This window comes from Colobus angolensis, unplaced genomic scaffold (assembly GCF_000951035.1).
Source record: "Colobus angolensis palliatus isolate OR3802 unplaced genomic scaffold, Cang.pa_1.0 Scaffold189, whole genome shotgun sequence".
NCBI classification, from domain to species: domain Eukaryota; kingdom Metazoa; phylum Chordata; class Mammalia; order Primates; family Cercopithecidae; genus Colobus; species Colobus angolensis.
The window spans coordinates 2293022-2317280 of NW_012115032.1; positions in this window are offsets into that span (position 1 = coordinate 2293022).

Consider the following 24259-nt stretch of genomic DNA (forward strand, 5'->3'; position numbering starts at 1 on the left):
TAAAATCCTTCCTTCATTTTTCTTAAACTCCCTTTAAATAATATTATCTCGGTCAAATTGAAATGTCCACAAAACAAATTTCAACACGAGGTTGTTCTGTGAAGTTATTTCACTTAGAAAAATAGGCACAAGAACTAGAATTATAGAATTATAAGAACTAGAGCATAAGATAAAATAAGCATAAGAACTAGAATTATAGAATTATAATGAGAAAACCTGTATAAGACAAAGGTGCTTCTAGGAAGAATTTGAGGCTTAGAAGTAGATACACACAATGTAGAAGCAAAAGTTGCTTATATATATTGTGTAGAAAATATTGGCTCTCTTCTTATCAGGCAGGTGGAAATGTGCTGCCAGCAACTTAACAATCACTGATCCTAATGTGGCTCGAATATACACAGATCTTATAGTAAAAAATAAAAGGAGTTTCTTGGGTTGAACAAGCAGAAATTGATATCCAGTACTTATTTGCTAGACACCTAGTCTGTATTTTGACTACAACAATTACAAAGAGCTTTCCTGGTCTTTAGAAGGGTGCCTCTACAGTTTTCAGATATATTAAAAGACAATATGCAAAAGTACTTTTAATAATTATTCCCCTTTCTGACTGTAAAAGAAATCCAGAAAATTCTTTTAAGTGTGTTTCTAAAAAGCTCTTTTAAGTTTGGGAGCCTACTTCAAATGGAGTCATATTCACTTTGATCCATTGGACACCAAGCAATAATTTACATAGATTTCAAATGGCTGTCAGGAGTCTCTTAAGAAATTTTTGGAATAACCAAATGGGGGTTGCTGCTATACCTTTGGAGTCTATCTGATATACTCAATTGCATCTCCATTTGAAGTCAGAATCCCAGATAGAGTGCTGCAGCTGCATTGGCAATTATGCAAAATGCATATTTCTGTTTAGCAACATCATTGCCGGTCATGATAAAGGGAAACATTCATCTCTTGTAAAGTCTTCTACAGAGGTTCATTTCCCTGGGATTTTTGAGGCTGTTTCTAACTCTCATGCCACAGACAGAGCTCACTGTTGCTTGCTATATTGTTTTCAGCATGGGAAATCAATCTTCCATGCAAACTGTCGGAATGTTTATTCTAACACATATGTAAGATACAAATAAAATGATTCTGGGCCGGGGGTGGGTGGGGGATGGGGGAATGGAACAAACCCTTCTTTACTAACAAGCTTATAATGAAAGTGATATCGAACTGAAATATGCAAGGTAGATTTCCATTTTCCGAGGAAGTAGAGGAAAAGATTTCAGTGAGTATTGAGTTAAATTTGTTTCTGATACTTAACACACTGCCTTGATCTTTTCTCTCCATTTTCTTTCTTGTATCAAGGAAAAACATTCTCAAAGATTTCTGTAAAAATATACAGAAATGTATGACACTGCAATGTTAAGACCAAAATGACGATGAAAACAAATGCTTTGCTCATCCTCTAAGTAAAGACGCAAATGCCCTGGTGTTTGGTTCCACGTCTTACTTGAGGTTAGAATGTATAAAAATGCACAAAGTCCAGAAACCACCTTGAGCATTACTGATAAGAATTGAATGATCATCATATAAGGGAGTATATATTGTTGATCTACAGACTTTTCATCTAGTAACTTTAAATTTAAATAGATATGAGAAAGACAAAGAGTTACAGGTATTTTCTGCTGCCTCAGTGAACAGAGATTACTGTAATCTCTCATTACTTTCCTCCAGAGTATCCCAGAGGATAGAAATGATGCTTCTTAAAAGGCAATATGATGATGGCACAAATAAAAATGAGACAATAGCACTATCATTTCCCCATATCTGTTCCATGGGGAACTAAAAATGATGTTTACAGAAAAGGATAAGCTGCTATCCGTGGAGTTAGAGTAGAACTCATAATATTAGTGCTGTCCAATTCAATATCATTTATTTCTTTGCATACTCAAACAGGAATTCAATTTACGCCAGAAACAACTTTATTTTCTGGACTATTCTTGACATTCTTCTCCCCCTTTCCCATTAGCACTCTCATACATAATTTGTTGTGTCACACTTGCCTATTTGTATCCAATCACACACAATAAGTTACTTTACTTTCATTTTATTCCAAATGTATCTCCAATCAAATGTCTACTAATCTGTTTTGAGGCTATCCATGTTCCCTTTCCCTGAAACGCTGCTCTTAGCAAAGGAAAAATAGTGATAAAGAAAATAAACTCAACAAAACAAAATAGCCCAAGCATAAAATCCACAGCTGCTGTAGGTATGATTTTGTGTCTCATAAGAACGTAAATATGCGAAAGAACTGATCTTTGTTTGCATGATGCTTATCACACTATCCCCACACTGTGTCTGAATACAAAACTTTCTGTGCATTAAATAAATATGAAATGGCAACAGGCTTGTAGATTTTAAAGTCTTGTTTAGTTCCAGTGTAAAGTTCTTGTCACTCTGGGTTTCATCCCAGGTTTTAATCTAGTGAGCAGAGAAATGCAAGCAGACCACCAGGAATCGCTGCTTGCACGGCAGACCCCAATAACTGTAAAAGAAGAGGGGCAAGGAAGGTAACCAACTTTTCTTTGAGCTCTTCAGACCATGAAATACACATGGAATCATTGGCTTAGCTTTACAGTTTCCACTAATGACGGCAGTAAACCCAAGGCAACCTTGAGGTGAGAAGAAAAAGTGGCTACATTTTCCAGAGTTCCCTGAAAGCATTTATTATAGAATTAAAACAGATATCCTAATTGGAGAGTATATTTAGCCTCTGTCAGTCTATGACAGAAAGATGTTCTCAAGTCAGAGTTGCTCCTTTCTTACAAAAAAAAAAAAAAAATCTTTTTCAGACAAACACTCCCTACTTCCTTTCAAGATCAAGAGAGCATAATGGATCTACTTTATTTTAACCAGCTGTCTGCAACTTTGCCTAAAAAAGTAGAACTATCTCTCTTCAACCTGGGCCATTTCAGTTTATTTTCTCAAACTCAGAACCTGGCAGTAATATGTGTTGTAGCTGGTTATTTTTTTTCCTTTGATCATCTAAAGGTTGCTTCTTTTTATTTGCTCCAGATCTCTATGTGTTGCATGTCTGTGAACACTATTTCTTTTTCTTTTCTTTTTTAACTACTTAGCTTTATTAATTTTGCTTAGAAATTGTCACAGGATAAAAAGTAAAATAATAAATGGGGGAGATTTAAAAAAAAAGAGAGAGAAACAACTTGTCCAGACAAGTTATCCAGAGGCAAATACTAAATCTAAATCTAATACAAGATCTATTAAGAGTGAATGGCCTACCACTAAAGACTTTCCTATTTTTTTTCTGTTGGGAAGAAGGGCAACATTGAAATTGAAACTAAAAAATGGGAAGTTTTTGGAATATTCAGTGTCTAGGTTTGCAGTTTTCAAACTTCTCTTTATCAGTATTTATTGAGGGAGCTCTTAAGGTATAAGAGACTTGAAATGCTGATGAATATTTCAGAGAGGAGTGGCAAAAGTTCACTGGGCACAAGGAAACACTGTGAAGTACAATCTGAACAGACAGGATATAGATTAGGAAGCCCTTAATTTTCATTCACATTCTGTAAAATCTCCAACTCTCAACTTCCTCCTTATCCATCCTGATGCCCACCCTCTTGTAAGGATTAAAAGAGAAAACACGGTCTGATGCAGTGGCTCACGTCTGTAGTACCAGCACTTTGAGAGCCTGGGCAACAGGGTGAAACCCTGTCTCCAAAGAAAATACAAAAAGTAGCTGAGCGTAGTGGTATGTGCCTGTAATCCCAGCTCCTGGGGAGACTGAGTTTGGAGGCTCACTTGAGCCCAGGAGGTGGAGTTTGCAATGAATTCAGATCTGGTCACTGCACTCTAGCATGGGCTACCAAGTGAGACCCTGTCTCAAAGAAAAAAAAAGAGAGACAGAGAGAGAGGAAGAGAAAGAGAGAGAGAGAGAAAGAGAACAAATACACATGTAAATGGTATGAAGGTTGGAATTCCAGCTAGAATCTGAAATAAAGCAGAAAAAGTGAAGTGGCTGATATTATCTTCCATTCTCAGAAATAAGGAATCTTTAGTAATATATCTACCATATTTGATTTCATATTCTGTGTCAATCACAGCATGACACAGCTTGCATTTATTATCATATGCATTTACAGATTAATCTAAAAGGCAATCTAGAAGGCATATACATTTACAGATTAATCTAGAAGGCATTTTACATGTGAAGAAACTGAAAGGCCAGGAAAGAGAAGTGACTGATAAAAGTCTCATGTAGCTAGTTTGTGGCATAGACATGATTCCCTCTCAGGTATTTAGAATTATAAAATCAGTCCTCTCATCACTCTTATACCACATTAATCTAAGACCATCTCTAAAACTGAATAGATGAGACAAACAAGCAAGTCAGATGCCAAACATCTATTACAAGGAAGGCTCTCTGATACGTAGTATTTGGTCTTTGATTTTTGAATCATAGAGCAGTCCCAGATTAGCAGTTCAGTTTGCACAATACTGGGGAGAAGTCTATGTGTAAGTCAATTAGCAGCTACTAATACTCAGAGCATATGTACTGTTAGTAGCAATTAAGATCCTGGGTTTTGGTGATAGGAGTCCTCTCTCTTCTGTCTATTTATCTTATCGTGGATAATTTACTTACGAAGGGCAATGAAGCTATAAAATGAAGACAATGTTATTATCTACCTCATTATAAAATTTGAATAATAAAATATATAGAAGTTAATTTTCATGGTGTTTGATACAGTATGGTGAGATGAGTATTAATTATTGTTACATTATTTTAATTATGATCACTTTTCACACACCCCAAATAACTTTTACTGTGTGGGCATAGGAAAAGAATTAAATATGATTTTCACTTTTGCCCTAGATTGGTTGGGAGATCATGTGTTTATTCTGTCTAGTCCCTCTTTGGCAATTTTAGGGGTTGGGATATTTTTCTCTTCCATGCCACTCAGATCTGCTTGAGTATCCTAGACTATCTTTTATTTGGGGATTTTGAATGACTTGAGTCTTTGAAATTGGAGTCCACAGGAGTTGAATAGTGTCTCAAACTGAGTGAGTGTTGTTTTTTTTCTGATGACCTTATTTTTATTCTGGGATCCTACTGCTTTCTTGCTTCTTTATTCACAAGATATGGAATCATTTTTGAATCTATAAATTGGGGTGGAAAGAAGTGTGAAGAATTGGATCATTATTCCTCCAAATATAACCTGTCTGGTTCCAGGTCTGAGCCTTTTAAATCTTTAAAACTGGCTTAGAAATAAGATTGAGAAAGAGCAACTCAGTCAATCACTCTTACTTAGGTTATGTTTTGAAAGTTGCTTAGAAATCAATAAAAAACACTGGTTGTGATTCCATATTGAGGGAGGCAAAAAAAGGGAAAGAGAGAGAGAGAGATTGTAAGGAAATACTATTTTATTTAATTCTTCAAGTGGGGATAGGCAGTAAAATTATTTGGGAAGAGAGAGGTTAAAATAGAGCAAATATTTTTGTAAATTACAAAATCAATATTCAAAATTGTATTATGATATTTATTTTATGTTTTCATTAACATTTGAATCTTTAGCATATTCTATAGGCTTAAAAGAATCCAACCAGGTTATACTTACTGAATGAGCATTATCTAAAAACTTATACTGATTTTTTCCTTGCTTCTATGTAGTTTATTTTGAAAGTAGTGATAACATTAAAATTATTGATATTATATAATTTTTATTTTAATATTTGTGCCTAATAAAATTAGTCTCATATGAAAAGAAAACTTTAAATTATAAATTCTAGTTAATATTTTTGCTGCTTAATATCAATAGAATATATTTCACAATCACATCTGAATTTTTAAAATAATCAGCTAAATTAAGAGTTGTAAGATTCTCTGCATATTCCTCATTTCTCCTAAAACATGGAGATATAGGGAACACTACTTGTGTCAGAAAGCTTTCATGCTGCATTATTTTTCTTTGAAGATCAGTAAGAATGTGTGCCATTCACACATGCTCATGCATACATATTCGCAGATAATAAACCCATAAAACATCACCAAATCAAAAGAAGCAAAATGAAATGACATTTAGGCTGCGAAGTCTTAATTTAGGCACCACAATGATTACAACATTTTAATATCATAATAACTGATAAATAGACTACATGTCAGACATTTCATTCCTTTTTAATCAAAACTCTTAGTCTGCTAAATTAATCACCCCCTTGGGGTACAGTAGCAGATTTCCAATTTAGTCATGGAACATTAATAATGAAAAGTTCTGGGGGGCACGTTCCTTTATTTATGTTCTTTTTTTAAATTTAATTATCAAGAAAATTTAAAGAGACAAAGCAGTAAGGAAGATATTACCTTGACAGTCCCAAGCAACACAGAATCATACACAGTGATTTGAATCATACATTTTAAACATTACAAGAACACTGAGGAATCATCCACTTAAATCCTATCCCAAGTGAGAAACTGTTTGAGTAACATCTGTGCTATACACTCAGCCAGGGTTACCTCGACACATCCAGTTCAATTTCATGAACATTTACTATGCTTCTGCTATGCATTAGATACTGGGGAAACAAGTAACAGGCACAAGTAAATGGGAGAAGATTAGGGGCAGAACCTGTGACAAATAAGAGGGAGAAATGAGGAGGTAACTTGGGGTAACCAGATAGACTGCCCCACACAACACTATCACATATTAAAGAATATTAAGTAGCAGAAACATTCACTCAAATGCTGAAGCAGTGACTGACAAGGCATGGCTGAGATGAATGGCAGGCATCGTAGGCACCAAGGGAAACATTTCTACCACATACCTTGCCCAGAGCCTCTCCCACTTCCCTTTTACCATTTGACATGAAAACAGGTGTCCTCAATCAGGAATATAAGAAATGAATATACAGTGTAAAACACCAAACCACAAATTGGTAAGTATTTAAGAAAAATAATAAAAATGAATAAGTAATTGAAATGAATAAACAGCACCAATTTTTTTTATTATTTCTGTTTTTGTTTTTGTTTTTTTTTTTTTTTGAGACACAAGCTGGAGTGCAGTAGTGTGATCAATACTCACTGCAGCCTTGACCTCCCAGGCTCAGGTGATCCTTCCACCTCAGCCTCCCGATTAGCTGGGACCATGGGCACAAGTCAATTAACTGGGCATAGCCCAAATAATAATTGTATTTTTGTAGAGATGGAGTTCCACCATGTGGCCCAGAGTGGTCTTCAACTCCTGGGCTCAAGTGACCTGTCTACCTCGGCCTTCCAAAGTTCTGGGATTATAGTCATGAGTCAACACACCTAGCTGCACCAAATTCTTCACAAGAATCTGACATAGTGGGGAAAGAACCAAATAGTATTAGAAGAAAGATAATTTAAAACAGGCATAATTAATGGACTCAGGAGGATAACAAAGAACCCTACAACCGTGAATGAAAACCGGCTTCCATTTTTTTAAAGCTATTTGAGTTACTGGAAAATAAATAAGTTTTCTTAATAGCAGAGCAGAAAGAGTCAAAGAGTATTATTTTTTCTTAAAGCTAGGATTATAATTTTTTTCTGAATATAATAAAAAAGTTTTAGGACATCATAATAGAACATAACATATAAGAGAAACAGTTATTGAAGAATTACATAAAATTGATATATATCCAGATACAGAAATTATAATATTAGTATGATATCCAAGGTAAATATAATTATATGTGTATATATATGCCTATATATTGCCCTTATACAATTTGGATACTGGTTATTCCAGTAAAGCTTTCTATGTAAATTTGATTTTTCTGCCTGTAATGCTAGTGTTTATAGGAAGAAGAGGAGGCAGTCAGGAAGGAAAGATAATGGCTAATTATGAGAAGACAGATATTAATTGAAACATGATATAATAAGCTGGAACCTTTGAGGTTGGACTGGAACCCCATGAAGATCTCTCACCATCTTTGACTATACAACTTCTGAGATGTGACTTGAAAGTGACAAGGACATCATCACCAGGGAGTCAAACAAACTCCTTGCTCAGGAGTTGGAGAAGCTGACCTAGTAGACCTGGCCGTACCTTAAGAAATTGTCAGCATGGCTGCTGCACGGATAAGTGGCAATGTGCACGGTCTGTATCAACATTTGATGGACTGAAATGATCCAAGCTTATAAAGAATACAGCTCCTGCTTCTTGTCTACTTCTCATGCACAACATCTCATCTGGTCCACACATAAAACCAAGGACTGAACAGAAAAATCAAAGACCTGTTAATTTGAGAATTAGAAGAGTACAGTTGCTCAGTAGGAGCAATGTCACCTAGGTAGAAAGCAGAGAAAATTTATAATGTTGGTGCACTTTAATACTATATTTATTTGAAATCTCTTTGCCTCTTTCACACAAATTGCATTATATCAGCATTACCAATCCTATCTTTTTCATATGACTTAAATTTTATCTAAACTACAAAAGATTATTGTTGCTGTCTTTGTTGTTGTTTCATGCTACAATTCCAGATTAGCTATTTTTCTAACTCTTAAATCTTTAAATCAACACAAACTTTTATTAAACAATGTAACCTGTTTGGCCTGTTAGAATTTAATGATTGATTTATATTTTGAAATCATTGTATCTTAAGCCAGATGATGTCATTCTCTAGAGATAATTAATGAATTATTTTATCTGAACTTCATATGTATTTAATGCACTCTAGTTTCTTATATTATGTATAGTAAGATAAATTTGTAAAATGTTTTTATAAAATCATGAAGTATTATACATATACATTCTTCTAATCTAACAGTATAGAACTAACACATTTATTGAACCTATGCTGCCCTAAAAGTTTAGCTGTTTCTTTTCTTATATATACATAATCTCAATAATTTGTTTAAAAAACACATTTATTAACATATAATCTTTTGATTTCTATTTTCTGAAACTCATCTTTGCCTCCTTTCTTAATTGCTTGTTTTCAGCTAAAGACAACCTCCTGTCTTCTGATCTGTCCCTTTGCTTCTTTCTGTACTATGTTTGTAATTATTTTAGGCTTGGAGACAAACATTATTTAGCAATGTAAGTATCAACTGTCTGCTTTTTTTCCAAAGAATAATAACAAACTGTAGCCCTAATAAACTCGTTTGATTATTGAATTATGGACAGTAAGTCGAAAAGTAAGTGAGAATTAGCAGAGTTCTGAAGACTTTAAGCAGGCTTATTTAATAAAGCAGCTCAAAGATATTGTTAAAGAAGACATTCTTCAATTTGACAGTTTTGCAGCACAGAGTCAAGGAAAATATTTTGTTTCAACTTCCCAGGGGTCAGAAAAAAAGATAATGTAATGTAAACTTCTTGTAGCGTGACAGTTAAAAGTGCTGACTTTGATGATGTGGAGAACAGATTCCTGACCCTGATTCCAGTGCTTGTTAGTTGTGTCATCCAGGACAAATTACATGACCTCTCTAACCCTCAATCTTCCCACCTTAAAACATGCTAGTAATGCCTATAGTAGAAGTGGTTTAGGTATTAAATGAGATAACAACTACTTAAAAATATAACATAATCTCTTGCAACAATAGTGCTAAAGTTAATAAAACATCTGTGTTCTCCTATATTTTGCTTATATTTACTCTTCCTCTTCCTCATAACAGTATTATGTACAAACAACTGTGACTGGGTTAATTTCCTGTAACATTTCATAGCCCGGCTAGAGCAATTAAGAGAGTGTGTTACTTATCTTCTTGTATTAATTGACTTGCACTTTCCAGTCCTGGCATTTAAGTATTTAAAATCAAAGTGATATATATTCATTGAGCATAGAAATAACAGAAACAAAGCCAACTTTTACAATTGACATCTGAAAAGTATCAATTTCTTTATATTCCACTTCCCCATGTTCTTTTTTTTTTTTTTTTTTCACCAGTTCCAGCTTAAGGGATTCTTATGATCTCACGTTATCCCACTTGGGATGGTTGTGGCTGGCGGTAGCTACCATGTTAATGACCCTATTTGGCCATTATTTCACTGCTTTGGATCTCTGCCATGTTTACCATTACAGATAAGTTTTGCTCAGCTTCTAACAGGACAATATCTGGCGAATAATGGGTTAGTTGTATTATTTCAGAATTTGGAGGTGGTTATAGATTACTTCAAAGGCATTAGTGTGCTAAATTCCCATTTCCATGATCTCTTGTCTTTTATTTAGGGACCCAAGATGGCTGCAGCAGCTTTTAACAAGACACTCTTAAATGATGAGAGTTCTAAGCCATAGGATTTAGGGGTTTTGAAGAACTTTTTTTTTTTTTTTTTTTTTGAGACGGAGTCTCGCTCTGTCGCCCAGGCTGGTGCACAGTGGTGCGATCTCGGCTCACTGCAAGCTCCACCTTTCAGGTTCATGCCATTCTCCTGCCTCAGCCTCCCGAGTAGCTGGGACTACAAGCACCTGCCACCACGCTCGGCTAATTTTTTGTATTTTTAATAGAGACGGGGTTTCACCGTGTTAGCCAGGATGGTCTCAATCTCCTGACCTAGTGATCCGCCCGTCTCGGCCTCTCAAAGTGCTGGGATTACAGGCTTGAGCCACCGCGCCCGGCCGAAGAACTTTATTTTTACACTTTTTTTTTTTGTAAATCACAAAGAAACTATTTTCAAGAAATCTCAAGCATGTTTGTTGCAGGACAGTTTGGACTTCAAGGTTATCATGTAAAAAGGCAGATGTGCCAATCTCAGTAGTCTTATTCCTGGACCAAGTCTCATTGACTTTTATTTTGCTTCTTTTCCCTGCTCCTTTCTGTCAGAACAAAAGCTGTTGCTTTCTGGTCCATGGCTATTTCAACAGAAACGATAACATAACCAATGACTTATTTAGTCCTAAGACCTACTCAAAGAAGCAAAGAACTTAGTAAATATTAGCTCACCTGCTTTATGTTGCATAAAATGAAAAGTGTTGATATTTAAGAATTTAAAAGTTTTTATGGCCAAGTAATGTTAAAACTTAAGAAAGGTGGCTGGGCACAGTGTCTCATGCCTATAATCCCAACACTTTGGAAGGCAGAAGCGGGTGGATCACCTGAGGTCAGGAGTTAGAGACCAGCCTGGCCAACATGGTGAAACCTTGTCTCTACTAAAAACACAAACTTTGGCTGGGCATGGTGGTGGGTGCCTGTAATCTCAGCTAATCAGGAGACTGAGGCAGGAGAATCGCTTGAACCCAGAAGGCGGAGTTTGCTTTGAGCAGAGATCTCGCCACTACCCTCCAGTATGAGCAACAGAGTGAGACTCTGACTCAATAAATAAATAAATAAATAAATAAACAAATAAACTTAAGAAAGATAAAGTTCACGTACATTCTATACAAATATTTGCTAAATATCAAAATGACTACCTAGCACAACATTATTTCTTCTTCTTCCATGAAGAAACTTACAAATAAGTCTGTGAGTATGGATGAAATTTAAATTCTTGGTTACACATACCTCTCATTTCTTAAACAATATAAATATTTGTAAATGTGTAGTCATAATAAATATTAGAATTTTCATAATTAGGATCATCAGTATAAAGAGTTTTTTCCTATCCCTCCTGTGGTAGATTATTATGAATGTTTTGCTAACATATTTTAAAAAGAAGAAAAATAAAACATATTTTTGTTTCTTTCAGATAATATAATTATATGCCCACAAAATAAAAAAAATTAAATAACAAACTATTAGACTTATTAAGACATAATTATTTGTATAGCTATATATAAGGAAAATATATAAACATCAAAATTTAACTTTTGATTTAAAAATTCCATTTACACCCAGGAGCAGAGGTTCACGCCTGTAATCCCAGCACTTTGGGAGGCCGAGGTGGGCAGATCACGAGGTCAGGAGATCGAGGCCATCCTGGCTAACACAGTGAAACCCGGTCTCTACAAAAAATACAAAAAATTAGCCAAGTGTGGTGGCTAGAGCCTGTAGTCCCAGGTACTCGGGAGGGGAATGGCGTGAACCCGGGAGGTGGAGCTTGCAGTGAGCTGAGATCCCACCACTGCACTCCAGGCTGGGCAACAGAGCAAGATTCCATCTCAAAATAAGTAAATAAATAAATAAATAAATAAATTCCATCCATTTACAATGGAAGCCACAACTGAAAACTGCTTGAAAATAATTTTATAAAGTATGAACAAGACATCTTTCTAGGAAACTATAAAACTGTACTGAGTGAAATAGAAATCTTTCTCAATGAATGTACTATATTACTGTTTAAAAACTTTGATGAAATAATAATGGATTGGTCTCCTTTTGTCACCTCGTCCTTGTTTAATTGAAGGGTCTTTATATGCAAACGTTTACATGTTTATGTATATTTTTCTTGTGTAAAAACTGATCTAATGCGTGTATAAAAAACACTATGTATTATCTGTATATAGTGTGACAAAATGATTTTTATTTCTTTCTTCCGGATGTATTAATAAATCTTGCTGTGAAATAACAAAAAAAGAGATAAATATTTCCAAAAAGAAAAAAAGAATAGAGTTTGCAGTTAGTAGACTCTTCCCACATTGGAAGATTTAATATTGCAGAGATGTTATTTCTTCCTAAAAGAATAAAGAAGTCCAACAAATTTTTTTATTAAGCTTTTATTTTTATTTAACTTCAAATTTCAAAAAGAAGATGCAAGAATTGTACATAGAACTTTTATAAACCTTTTTTAAACAGATCCAAGCATTTATTTAAATTTGGCCTACTTGCTTTAATCTTTCTCTGTGAGTATTTATTAACCTTTAACCATCTGAGAGTAAGTTACAGACATTATGGCTTTTATTCTAAATATTTCAGTATGTATTTCCTAACAATTACATGTCTTGACATAACCACAGTATAATTCTTAAAATCAGGAAATACATACTGCATTTCCTTGCTAGGTTACTTTAGTCACCTACAATTCAGGATACTTCCTAAGTCCTAGTTTTGTCTTTCACTGTCTTGACCTTCAGAGTAAGAGGTGGTCATTTGCTAGAATTTGTCTTAACATTTTTGTTTTTTGTTTTTTGTTTTTTTTTTTTTGAGGCAGAGTCTCGCTCTGTCGCCTGGACTGGAGTGCAGTGGCCTGATCTCAGCTCACTGCAAGCTCCGCCTCCCGGGTTCCCGCCATTCTCCTGCCTCAGCCTCCCGAGTAGCTGGGACTACAGGCGCCCACCACCTCGCCTAGCTAGTTTTTGTATTTTTAGGAGAGACGGGGTTTCACCCTGTTAGCCAGGATGGTCTCAATTTCCTGACCTCGTGATCCGCCCGTCTCGGCCTCCCAAAGTGCTGGGATTACAGGCTTGAGCCACCGCGCCCAGCCAACATTTTTTCATTGAGATTCAGGTTATCAATTTTTGGCACAAGTGCCGTACAGTGATGTTATGAATTTGCCAATGCATAACGTGAGAAAATACATAATGTAAGTTTGACTCATTATTGGTGATGTTAATTTTGATCACTGGTTTCAAATGATGCCTGTCAGGTTCATCCTCTGTAAAGATAGTGTTTTATTCCTTGCAATTAGTGAGTAATTGGTGGGGAGATACTGTGATACTATATCAACATCCTGTTCCTCATCAAACTTTTACTTACTGCATTTAGCTTCCATTGATGATTCTTGATTGAATCAATTGTAACTGATGACTGCCAAATTGTGATGGATTAACTACATCCTGTTGTCTACATTTATTGGTTAATTAGTTGGAAGTCTCTTGTAAATAAATGTTTTATTTCCCTATTAATTAGATTTATGTTTATATTTTTATGGACTTACAGATTTGTATAATAGTCTATGAGTTATAATGCATTACTATCATTTTTTGATCTGATGTTCAAATTGATTTGGTCAGTGAAGCCTACTTCAAGCTAGCCTCTATGTCCTTTGACATGTTCCTGTCAGTCCCTCAACACTTTATTACACATCCCTGGAATCATTTTTCCTTGTTTCAGTGGCAAGTAGTATTTAAATCAGAACACCTGGGCACCAGGGATATTCATTGTTATCAAGGTATCGTTTGTATGCTTTCTCAGAGAAAAAACAAAAACAGGAAATATGTGTGTGCTTATATATGTATATATTTCTATATCCATTACAGCCATACATCCCTTAACATCGAAAACACACATTGTTAGGTGATATTGTCATTGTGCAAATATGATTGAGTGTACTTATACAAAACAAATGGAATAGCCTCCTACATACCTAGGCTCCAGAGTGTAGCTTGTTATGCTTATATAGGCTAGAAACCTGTATAACATTATATTGTACTGAATACTTAGGCAATTGTAACACAGTAATAAGTATTTGTGTATCTAAACATATCTAAACATAGAAAAGGTATAGTAAAAATACAATATTAGAATCTTATGGAAACACCATCATGTATTTGGTCACTGGTGACCTGAACATTGTTATGTGCCACATGACTATATTTGAATTTATGCTGATATATTAAATTCCAATCTAATACCCTAAGATTTATTTTAGACTTTCCTCCCCCTTTTGTGTATGTAACATCCTTCTCCAAAAATTAGAAACTTGGCTCATATTATATTATCTTCAATATATGTATTTATTACAGCCTTCCTAGAAGACACAGAATATTAATTGCGATTCCCTAATTCAAACCACTGCAAAAAAGAAACAAAACAAACAAACAAAAAAAACACGCCTGTGAAACATAGTAACTAAAATTTTATAATTGTTTGAAAAATTGTTTGTCATTAGTTTCAGGATATGTTATAAAAATTCTGTTTAAAACTTACCTGGATTAGTCCCTGTTTTCCTTTTTCTCATTCAGAGTAGTTAATGTTACTCATGTAAAACAGCTTTAGCTATACAAATCCTAGAAAAAAAACCTAGTAAATAGCCTTTTTGGTATCAGCCTTCACAAAGAATTTTAGCTTAAGTCCCTGAAAGCAATTGCAATAAAAACAAAAATGGACAAGTGGGACCCAATTAAATTAAACAGCTTCTGCACAGCAAAATAAACTATCAACAGAGCAAGCAGACAACCTGGAAAATGGGAGACAATATTTGCAAGCTATATATCCAACTTAGGTCTAATATCCAGAATCTATAAGGGACTTAAACAAATCAATAAGCAAAAAACAAATAACCCCACTAAAAATAGGCAAAGAACCTGAACAGACGTTTCTCAAAAGAAGACACACAAGCAGCCAACAAACATATGATCAGAAAAATGGAAATTATCTGAATCATCATCACCAATCATCAGAAAAATGCAAATCAAAACCACAATGAGATACCATCTCAACCAGTCAGAATGGCTCTTATTAAAATGTCAAAAAACAACAGATGCTGATGAGGCTGCAGAGAAAAGGGAACACGTATTCACTGTTGATGCGGATGTGAATGAGTTCAGCCGCTGAGAAAAGCAGTTTGGCAATTTCTCAAAGAGGTTAAAATAGGACTACTATTCTACCCAGCAATCCCATTACTGAGTGTATACCCCAAGGAGAATAAACTCATTGTATAAAAAGATGTATCCACTCATACATTCGTCACCACTCTATTCACAATAAAGTGAACATTTATTCACAAAGATATGAATTAATCCAGGTGCCTATCAATGCTGAATTGAATAAAGAAAATGTGGTACATATACACTATGGAATACTACTACACAGCCACAAAAAAAAAAAAAAAAAGAATGAAAAAGAATGAAATCACTTCCTTTGCCAGCAACATGGATAAAGCTAGAGGCCATATTCCTAAGTGAATTAACACAGGAACAAAAAAACTAAATAGTGTATGTTTCTCCTTGTAATTAGGAGCTAAACATTGAGCACACATAAACGTAAACATGGGAACAAGACATGCTGTGGACTACTACAGGGGTGAGAAAGGGAGCCAGGTGTGGTTTAAAAACTATTGAGTACTGTGTTCACTACCTGGGTGCAATATACCATGTAAGAAGCCTGTACATGTACCTTCTGTATCTAAAAGTTGAAATTTAAAAAAGAAATAAAATAAAATAAAACATGATTGCAGTAGAGAAAAAACAGTTTTAGATTCATTTTTCTTTCTTCTGCTTTATGTTTTCTAACATCACTTCTACTGCTTTCATCCTAGTATAAGCTATCATTTCATCTCTCCTGAATTAATGCACTATTTCCTGACTTATTTTCATTTTTCCATAAAGCAACCTGAGTGTTTCTCTTTAAACACTCCTGACCGTGCCACTGCATAGCTACAAACTTTGCAATGTGTTCCTACTTGAGAATAAAACAAAGAGTGTACAATAACCTACAACTTTTTACATGACTGCCTCCTCCCATTAACTCTCTCATCTATTTTTCCAGTTTCTCTCTAACTCAATTTGCATATCCATGCTTATTTCACTAGTAGTCCCAAATATTTCAGGCCCTCCCTTGCCTATTTACCTTCTTTTTCTCTGTGCTTGAAATGTACTTTTTCCCAAATAGTGACATGGCTTGCTCCCTTGCCTTCTTCAAGGCTTTTCTCAGGAAAGTCTCAGTGAACGTTTCTTTGGGTAACTTACTTATAATAAAAACTTTCATGACACTCTTTCAATTCTCCTCTACATTTTATTATTCTCCATAATACTTACTACAAACATATTATACACTTCATTCTCCTTAATTAATTAAGAACTCCTCTTATCTTCTCCAAAGCATTATAAAGAAAAAAAAATCATAAAGGTTGCTTAAAATAGTTTATAGAATTGAGTTTTCCACATACATGGTTTCAAAGTGTTTTTTTCAGGATAGGTAGTTTTCTATGGGGTGTGTGTGTGTGTGTGTGCATGTATGTATGCATGCATGCATTGTGTGTGCACATGTGTGTTTTATTGGGTTATGATTGGAGCTTATTTAAGTGGGAGTATATTCATGGTGAAAAATAAACTTTTGCTTACAGTGAAATACCTACTTTTTCATTTTCCCAAATCCCCCAAAGAATCTTACCTCTCACTTTCCCTGAAAAACTCCAAGTTTTGGTTTTGCCATGGACTTTTCATTTTTCTGCAGTTGAATGATAATTTAGAGAAAATAGCATAGCAGTGATTGCAAAAGAGAGTTTGTATTCTCTTTGCACTGAGTGGGCAGGGATTTTTCATTTCATACATCATTACAACTTTCTCCAATGATTGGGCACCAATTTTATCTCACTCTATCACAACAAGCTACCTGCTCACAAACTCAGCATCAAGGCCAAGCTGAAGCAATCTCCACAGCATACTATCCATGAAACCTTGTAATTTCAGTTGCTCATGCTAAAAATATTATGTTATGCATTTCAGTGCAATCTCATCATACCAGCATGTAACGATAGGCTAATGGACTGTAACAAAATTCAGTTTCAAAAATATCAAGTATAATGAAAAAGAAAAAATAATAACAGAAATATGGAAGTCCTCCATTGGATTTATATAGTCTTTGTGTGTGGACTTACATAAGTTTCAAAACTTCATTTACTTGTTTATTTCATATGGTCTTACTATTCGAGTATTATTCAGCCAGCCTACCTGAACCAGCATTAGAGGGTAGTGACTCCACCAGATTTTCATTCTTAATTTTGCCAGTGTTAATCCTGTCACATTTTCCTGTTCTTGTCAGTCACTCTATTTGCAAAGAATCCAAACTACTCTTGTTCATCTTTGTTTGTTTGCTTGGTTGATTGGTTTTATTCTTTAACCTCTATTCTGTAAAAAGTGCCAAGGACAAAATGGCGAACATACCAGAAATAATTTCCATTCTCATCAAGCACACAATCCACAGAGGAGACAGAAATTAATAAAACAATCTCTCAAATCTATGTTTGTAAGATGAGATGAGGGCTATAAATGAAAAGCTTAGGGATATGAGTAATATTATAGACCAAAGTTCTAGGGGATAGAGAAACCTTTCCCGAGAAAATGAATTGCCATACAAGCGGGGGCAGCTGAGGGGAAGTGACCATGAGCAGATATTCTAGGAGTAGGTTTGTTATACGAAAAACACCAGAGAAAGGGGAAAAAGAAAAAAAAAAATTGTGATTTTAGTCAACTGAAAAGTGGCAGTAAGGTCTTGATATCAAGAAAGAGTGGAAATGGCAGAACATGAGTCTGGAGAGGTTGGCATAGCTATATTATTCTGGGTTTGGGACTTTATTTTAAGAACCCCAGGACTCAAGAATTTTTAAAAATGGAAATGAGTTAATCATATATTCATTTTAACATGGTCCTTTTTGCTAAAATGAAGAGAAGAGACTTGAAAGGGCAAAGATGGAGGCCGAGAATAGTAGTAGGGAGTTGTAGCAGTCAAGATGAGAAAGCATGGTTTCTTGATGTCAAAAAAAATTCAGATATGTGTGCAAATTAAAGAGATATTTAGGAGAAAAAAACAAAAAAGATGTAACAGTTTACTGAATGTAAGAAGTGAAGGAAATGACTGTGCCAAAGATGATAGTTTGATTTTTTCAGATATATATTCAATAAATATTTCAGCACCTTGTAAATGCTATTTAAGGGGGATAATTATAGCATCAGGGAGAAAAAGAAATTTCTACTTTCATGGAATTTATATTCTGTTTGGGAAAGATAGAGAATACTCTGACTAGAAGCAAAATATACAGTTCAAGAGATGGTGATATATGCACAAAACAAATTCAAGGGAAAATATGGAGAGAGTGGAGTTAAATGTAAGAGTGGAGAATTAAAATTTTCAGTATGAAAGTCATTGAAAGGTGAAATTTCAACAAATCTTAAAAGGAAGGAAGAAATCTGAAAAGAATACAAAGAATGTGATTTTGTGGCAATATCTGAAGAATACGAAGGAAGTGATTTTGTGACAATATGAAGGGGATGAAGAAGGCAGCATTAAGGAGGGCTATAACAAGAATATTTATGTCAGATTCCTTTTGTAGAATTTTAAAAGGTCTTTTGAAAGTCTTTCTCAAATATCATTGGCAACATTGCACTTTCCTACACATGCCTTAGCTTCAACCTGTGTTCCTGTTTCCCTCGTCTGTTTCCTTTTCTTCTTAAACACTTATCTCCTTTTAATAAACAATGTCTGTGATCTGTTACTCTCAATTAGGAGGTAAGCTCTACAGTCATGGAGAGTATTGTCTGATTTGTCTTTTGATTTACTGCTTCGCATAAATTTTGTCTGTTTCACCTTTTGATTATTGCCTGGCATAGAGCATACCTTTTATACTTTATACATATTTGTTAAATAAATAAATAAATAAATTCTCAGCTTCAAAAGTACTTCTTTTATATGCATAAAACAGAATATGTTCAATTTTCTTGTTACAGTTCAGTGTCCAAGACTTCAGCATACTAAATCAATTTACTACTCCTTGTTTCTGCCTCCACACAATTGAAAACTGCACAAATCTTAGATCTTGGATTGCCTACTGAATAATCTTGTTGCTCTACTCTACAAATATATGCATCACTTATGTATAATATACTTGTGGACATTTTATCTTTATTTTTCCCTATGCAATTCAAGTTTCAAGTAAATTTTCTACTACATATGCTATGAAAATATGAGTAGATAGCTTTACAATAATTATTGTGTTTTATGTCTCAATATTATAGAAAAGTAAAAAAGAAAGTGGATATTGCTTTTTAGCTGAAATGCACTAGATAAATAAATTAACTAAAACTGCCAAAAGAATGAAATATTTTGAAAAATATTTAGTCTGCCCTGCTGAAGGGAAAAATAATAAATGACTATGTCTTTTACTTCTATAATTTTGCAGTACTTCCTGCAAAACAAATAATACATTACTGACCTAGCCATTGCCAAAATGGTATTAGAGTACTACCATTTTGCCAATTTTTCTTACTAATAAATAAAATCCTATTTTCTACAAGAACTCATTTGTAAAACACATCAAGTGGTTTAAAGATATTTCTTGCTGAATAAAACATTTCCCTGTGGACTTGAATATATATCCTGGCTACGTCATTTGTACTTAAACATAGAAAAAATCCCTGAATTAAGACTAGCAATAAGAGAAAAAACATTCACATCAATAATAGTGTGAAGGTAGCACAAGTTTGCCCTTCTCTCAAATTGATTGTACTATATACCTCATGTGGACTAAACTGTTTTGTTATGCTTTATCATACCTAAAAGCGATATGAATTCATGCTAAAATATATGTGTTTGGTGCCTTTAGCTTTGTTAATTGATAGGCGTCACAAGGAAACAGAAAATTTCTAAAAAAACAGGTAGTTGGAGGAGGTCAGATAATGTATTGCATGAATTTAATGAAAATTAAAGCATGTTGGTGTCCTTTGCTGAGCATAGAAACTTGACAGGTATTATTGTTTAACACGGAAACTTCTCTGTATTCATATATGCCCCTTCATACCTACTACCTACCTTGTTGACTAAGTCAATTAGCAAATATTCTTCAGAAACATAACATGAACAAAGAAAAATGCCATGATCCACCTTTTCTTTAAAAACTGTAGTTTAATTAAGTTCAAATTTAAACAGCGAAAAATTCAATATACTAAATACAAAATTTAGGACATAATTTACTACATAGCTCCACAAATATAAAACAAAACTTTAAGACTCTTTTTGTGTGATTTAATATATTTTGATCAGTATGATTTTAGTTCAAAGAAAAATCTAAATTAATGCATGTTCTTGATATCTAAAATATTTCACTCCATCATTCTAACCACATTTTATGAAACTTTCTACAGACATTTCAATATAATTTTTAATGTATTGGGTTCATGAATTTGGTAAATATTTCAAAACTAGAGAATGCTATAAAAAGTAAAAACCAGCAGTTGCTGCAAAGTATTTTTCTCTTTTTAAAAATTCTAGGCCGGGCGCCGTGGCTCAAGCCTGTAATCCCAGCACTTTGGGAGGCCGAGACGGGCGGATCACGAGGTCAGGAGATCGAAACCATCCTGGCTAACATGGTGAAACCCCGTCTCTACTAAAAAAATAAAAAAAAAAAAAAAAAACTAGCCGGGCGAGGTGGTGGGCGCCTGTAGTCCCAGCTACTCGGGAGGCTGAGGCAGGAGAATGGCGGGAACCCGGGAGGCGAAGCTTGCAGTCAGTGAGCTGAGATCTGGCCACTGCACTCCAGCCGGGGCGACAGAGCGAGACTCTGTCTCAAAAAAAAAAAAAAAAAAAAAATTCTAAATTGACCGTGTATGTTTTTATAAATTTGTGAGGTACAAAGGAATGCGATGATTTATGAATACAATGTGGAATCATTAAATCAAGCTAGTTAATGTATTAGTCACCTCAAATACCTAACATTTTATGTGATGAGACCATTTGAAATTTACTCTCTTAGTAATTTTAGAAGGTACAATATTCTATTATTAACTCTATTCGCTATACTCTGCAATAGAACTAAAAAACAACATCTTTCTACTGGCTGAGATTTTTTACTCTTAGGCAGCAATCCCCCCATTTTCCCCACATTGCAGGTGCTTGCCACAACACCCGACTAATTTTTGTATTATTAGTGGAGATGGGATGTCACCATGTTTGTCAGGCTGGTCTTGAACTCCTGTTCTCAAGTGATCCACCCACCTCAGCCTCCCAAAGTGCTAGAATTACAGGTGTGTGATCCACATTTTCTTTATTCAGTTATCCACTGATGGACACTGAGGTTGATTCCATAAGTCAGCTATCATAAAGAATGTTTAAATAAACATGGGAGTGCAGACAGTTTTTCAATGAGCAGATTTTAAATCTTTTCGGTAAATACCCAGAAATGAGATTGTTGGATCACATGGTAATTCAATTTGCAGTGTTTGGAGAAACCTCTCTACAATTTTCCATAACGCCTGTACTAATTTAAATCCCCACCAATGCTGTTTGAGTGTTCCCTTTTCTACACATCATTGTCAGCATTTATCTTTCATCTTTTTATAATAGCCATTCTAACAGGTGTGTGGTGATATCTCATCGTGGTTTTAGTTTTCATTTCCCTGATGATTAGGCATGGTAAGCTTTCTTTCATATGTCTGTTGGCCATTTGTATGTCTTCCTTTGAGAAATGTCTATTCAATTCCTTTGCCCACTTTTAATGAAATTATTTGGGGTTCTTTTGCTGTTGAGTGGATTCAGTTCCTTGTGTATTCTGGATACTTGTCTCTTGTCAGATGCAGTTTGCAAATATGTTCTCCCATTCAACAGGTTGTCTCTTCACTCTGTTTCCTATGTGCAGGAGCTTTTTAGTTTAATACAGTTAGGTACGATTTGGCTCTGTGTTCCCATCCAAATTTCATGTAAATTGTGATTCCGCCTGTTGGAAATGGGGCTGGTGGGAGGTGATTGGATCATGGGAGTGGTTTCTAATGGTTTGGTACCATCCCTCCAGTGCTATCTTATGATGGAGTTCTCACGAGATCTGGTTGTTGAAAAGTGTGTAGCACTTTTGTCTTTTCTCTCTTGTGCTCAAACATGTGAAGACAGGTTCACTTCACCTTCACCTTCTGCCGTGATTGTAACTTTTGTGAAGCCTTCCAGTCATGCTTCCTATACAGCCTGCAGAACTCCGGGCCAATTACATCTCTTTTCTTCACAAATTACCTACTCTCAGGTAGTTCTTTACAGAGATATGAACTATTATATAGTCCCATTTGTCTATTCTTTGTTTTTATTTTTGTTGCCTGTGCTTTTGAGGTCTTAGTCATAACCTAGGCTAGTCCAATGTCCTGAAGTGTTTCCTCTATGTTTTCTTCTAGTAAGTTTTATAGTTTCAAGTCTTATGTTTAAGTCTTCAATCCATTTTAAGTTGATTTTTGTATAAAATGAGACATAGGAGTCTAGTTTCATTCTTTTCCATATAGATATTCAATTCTCCCAGCACCATTTATTAAAGGGAATGTTATTTCCCCAATATATGGTTTTTGCATCTATGTTGAACATGAACTGGCTGTAAGTATCTGGACTTACTTCTAGGTTCTCTACTCTGTTCCATTCGTTTAGGCATCTGGCTTTGTACAAATACTGTGCTGTTTTGGTTAGTATAATTTTGAACTCAAGAGGTGTGATGCTTCAGTCTTGTTCTTTTTGCTTTGGATTGCTTTGGCTATTTGAGGTCTTTTGTGGTTCCATGAATTCAGGATTTTTTTTCTGTTTCTATAAAATATGCTATTAACATTTTTAGAGATTGCTTTGAATCTGTAGATTGCTTGGATAATATGGTCATTCTAACAATATTAATTATTCTAATTCATGAGTATGGAATGCCTTTTCATTTGAGTTTCTCCTTTTACATTTCTGTGATCAATGTCTTATTGTTTTCCTTATAGAGGTCTTTAACCTTCTTGGTTAAATATATTCTTAGGTATTTTGAGGGGGTAGATATTGTAATCTCTCCTCTCCTCCTTCCCTTCCTCCGTCCCTCCCTTCCTTCCTCTGTCTCTCCCTTCCTTCCTCCCTTCCTCCCTTTCTCCCTTCTATTTTTTTTTTCCTGCCTCACTGCAGCTCCAACCTCCCCAGCTCAGGTGATCCTCCCACCTCGGCCTCCTGAGTTTGAGTCTACAGGCACACACTACCATGCCCACCTAATTTTGTATAACTTTTCCAGAGACAAGGTTTCACCGTGTTGCACAGGCTGCTCTCAAACTCCTGAACTCGAGTGATCTACCTGCCTCAGCCTCCCAAACTGCTGGGGCTAAAGGCTAGAGCCACCATGCCCAGCCAAGACTGCTTTCTTGATTTCTTTTTTAGGTAGCTCATTTCTGATGTATAGAAATACTACTAAATTTATATGTTGTGTTTTTTTTTCCTGAAACTTTACTGAATTTGTTTATCAGTTCTAAGAGTTTCTCCGTGTATTCTTTAGATTTTTCTACATATAAGATTATGTTGTCTGCGAAAGGGAAAATTTAACTTCCTCTTTTCCAATTTGTGTGTTTTATTTTAATTTCTTTATCTTGGCTGATTGCTTAGCTAGGACTTGCAGTACCAGATTAAATATGAGTGGTGAAAATGGGCATATTTTTCTTGTTCTGTTTCCCAGAGAAAAGGCTTTCAGCTCATCCCCACTCATTATAATGTTAGCCATAGGTTTGTCATATATTGCTTTTATTATATTGAGATGTTTCTTCTATGCCTAATTTACTAAGAGTTTTTATCATGAAAGGATGTTGAGTTTTATCAATTTTTTATGTGTCTATTGAAATGATTGCATGCTTTTAATTCTTTATTCTGTTGATGTATTTATCACATTTATTGATTTGCATATGTTGAACCATTATTGCGTCTTTTAAACAAGTATTTTATCCATGGTGTAAG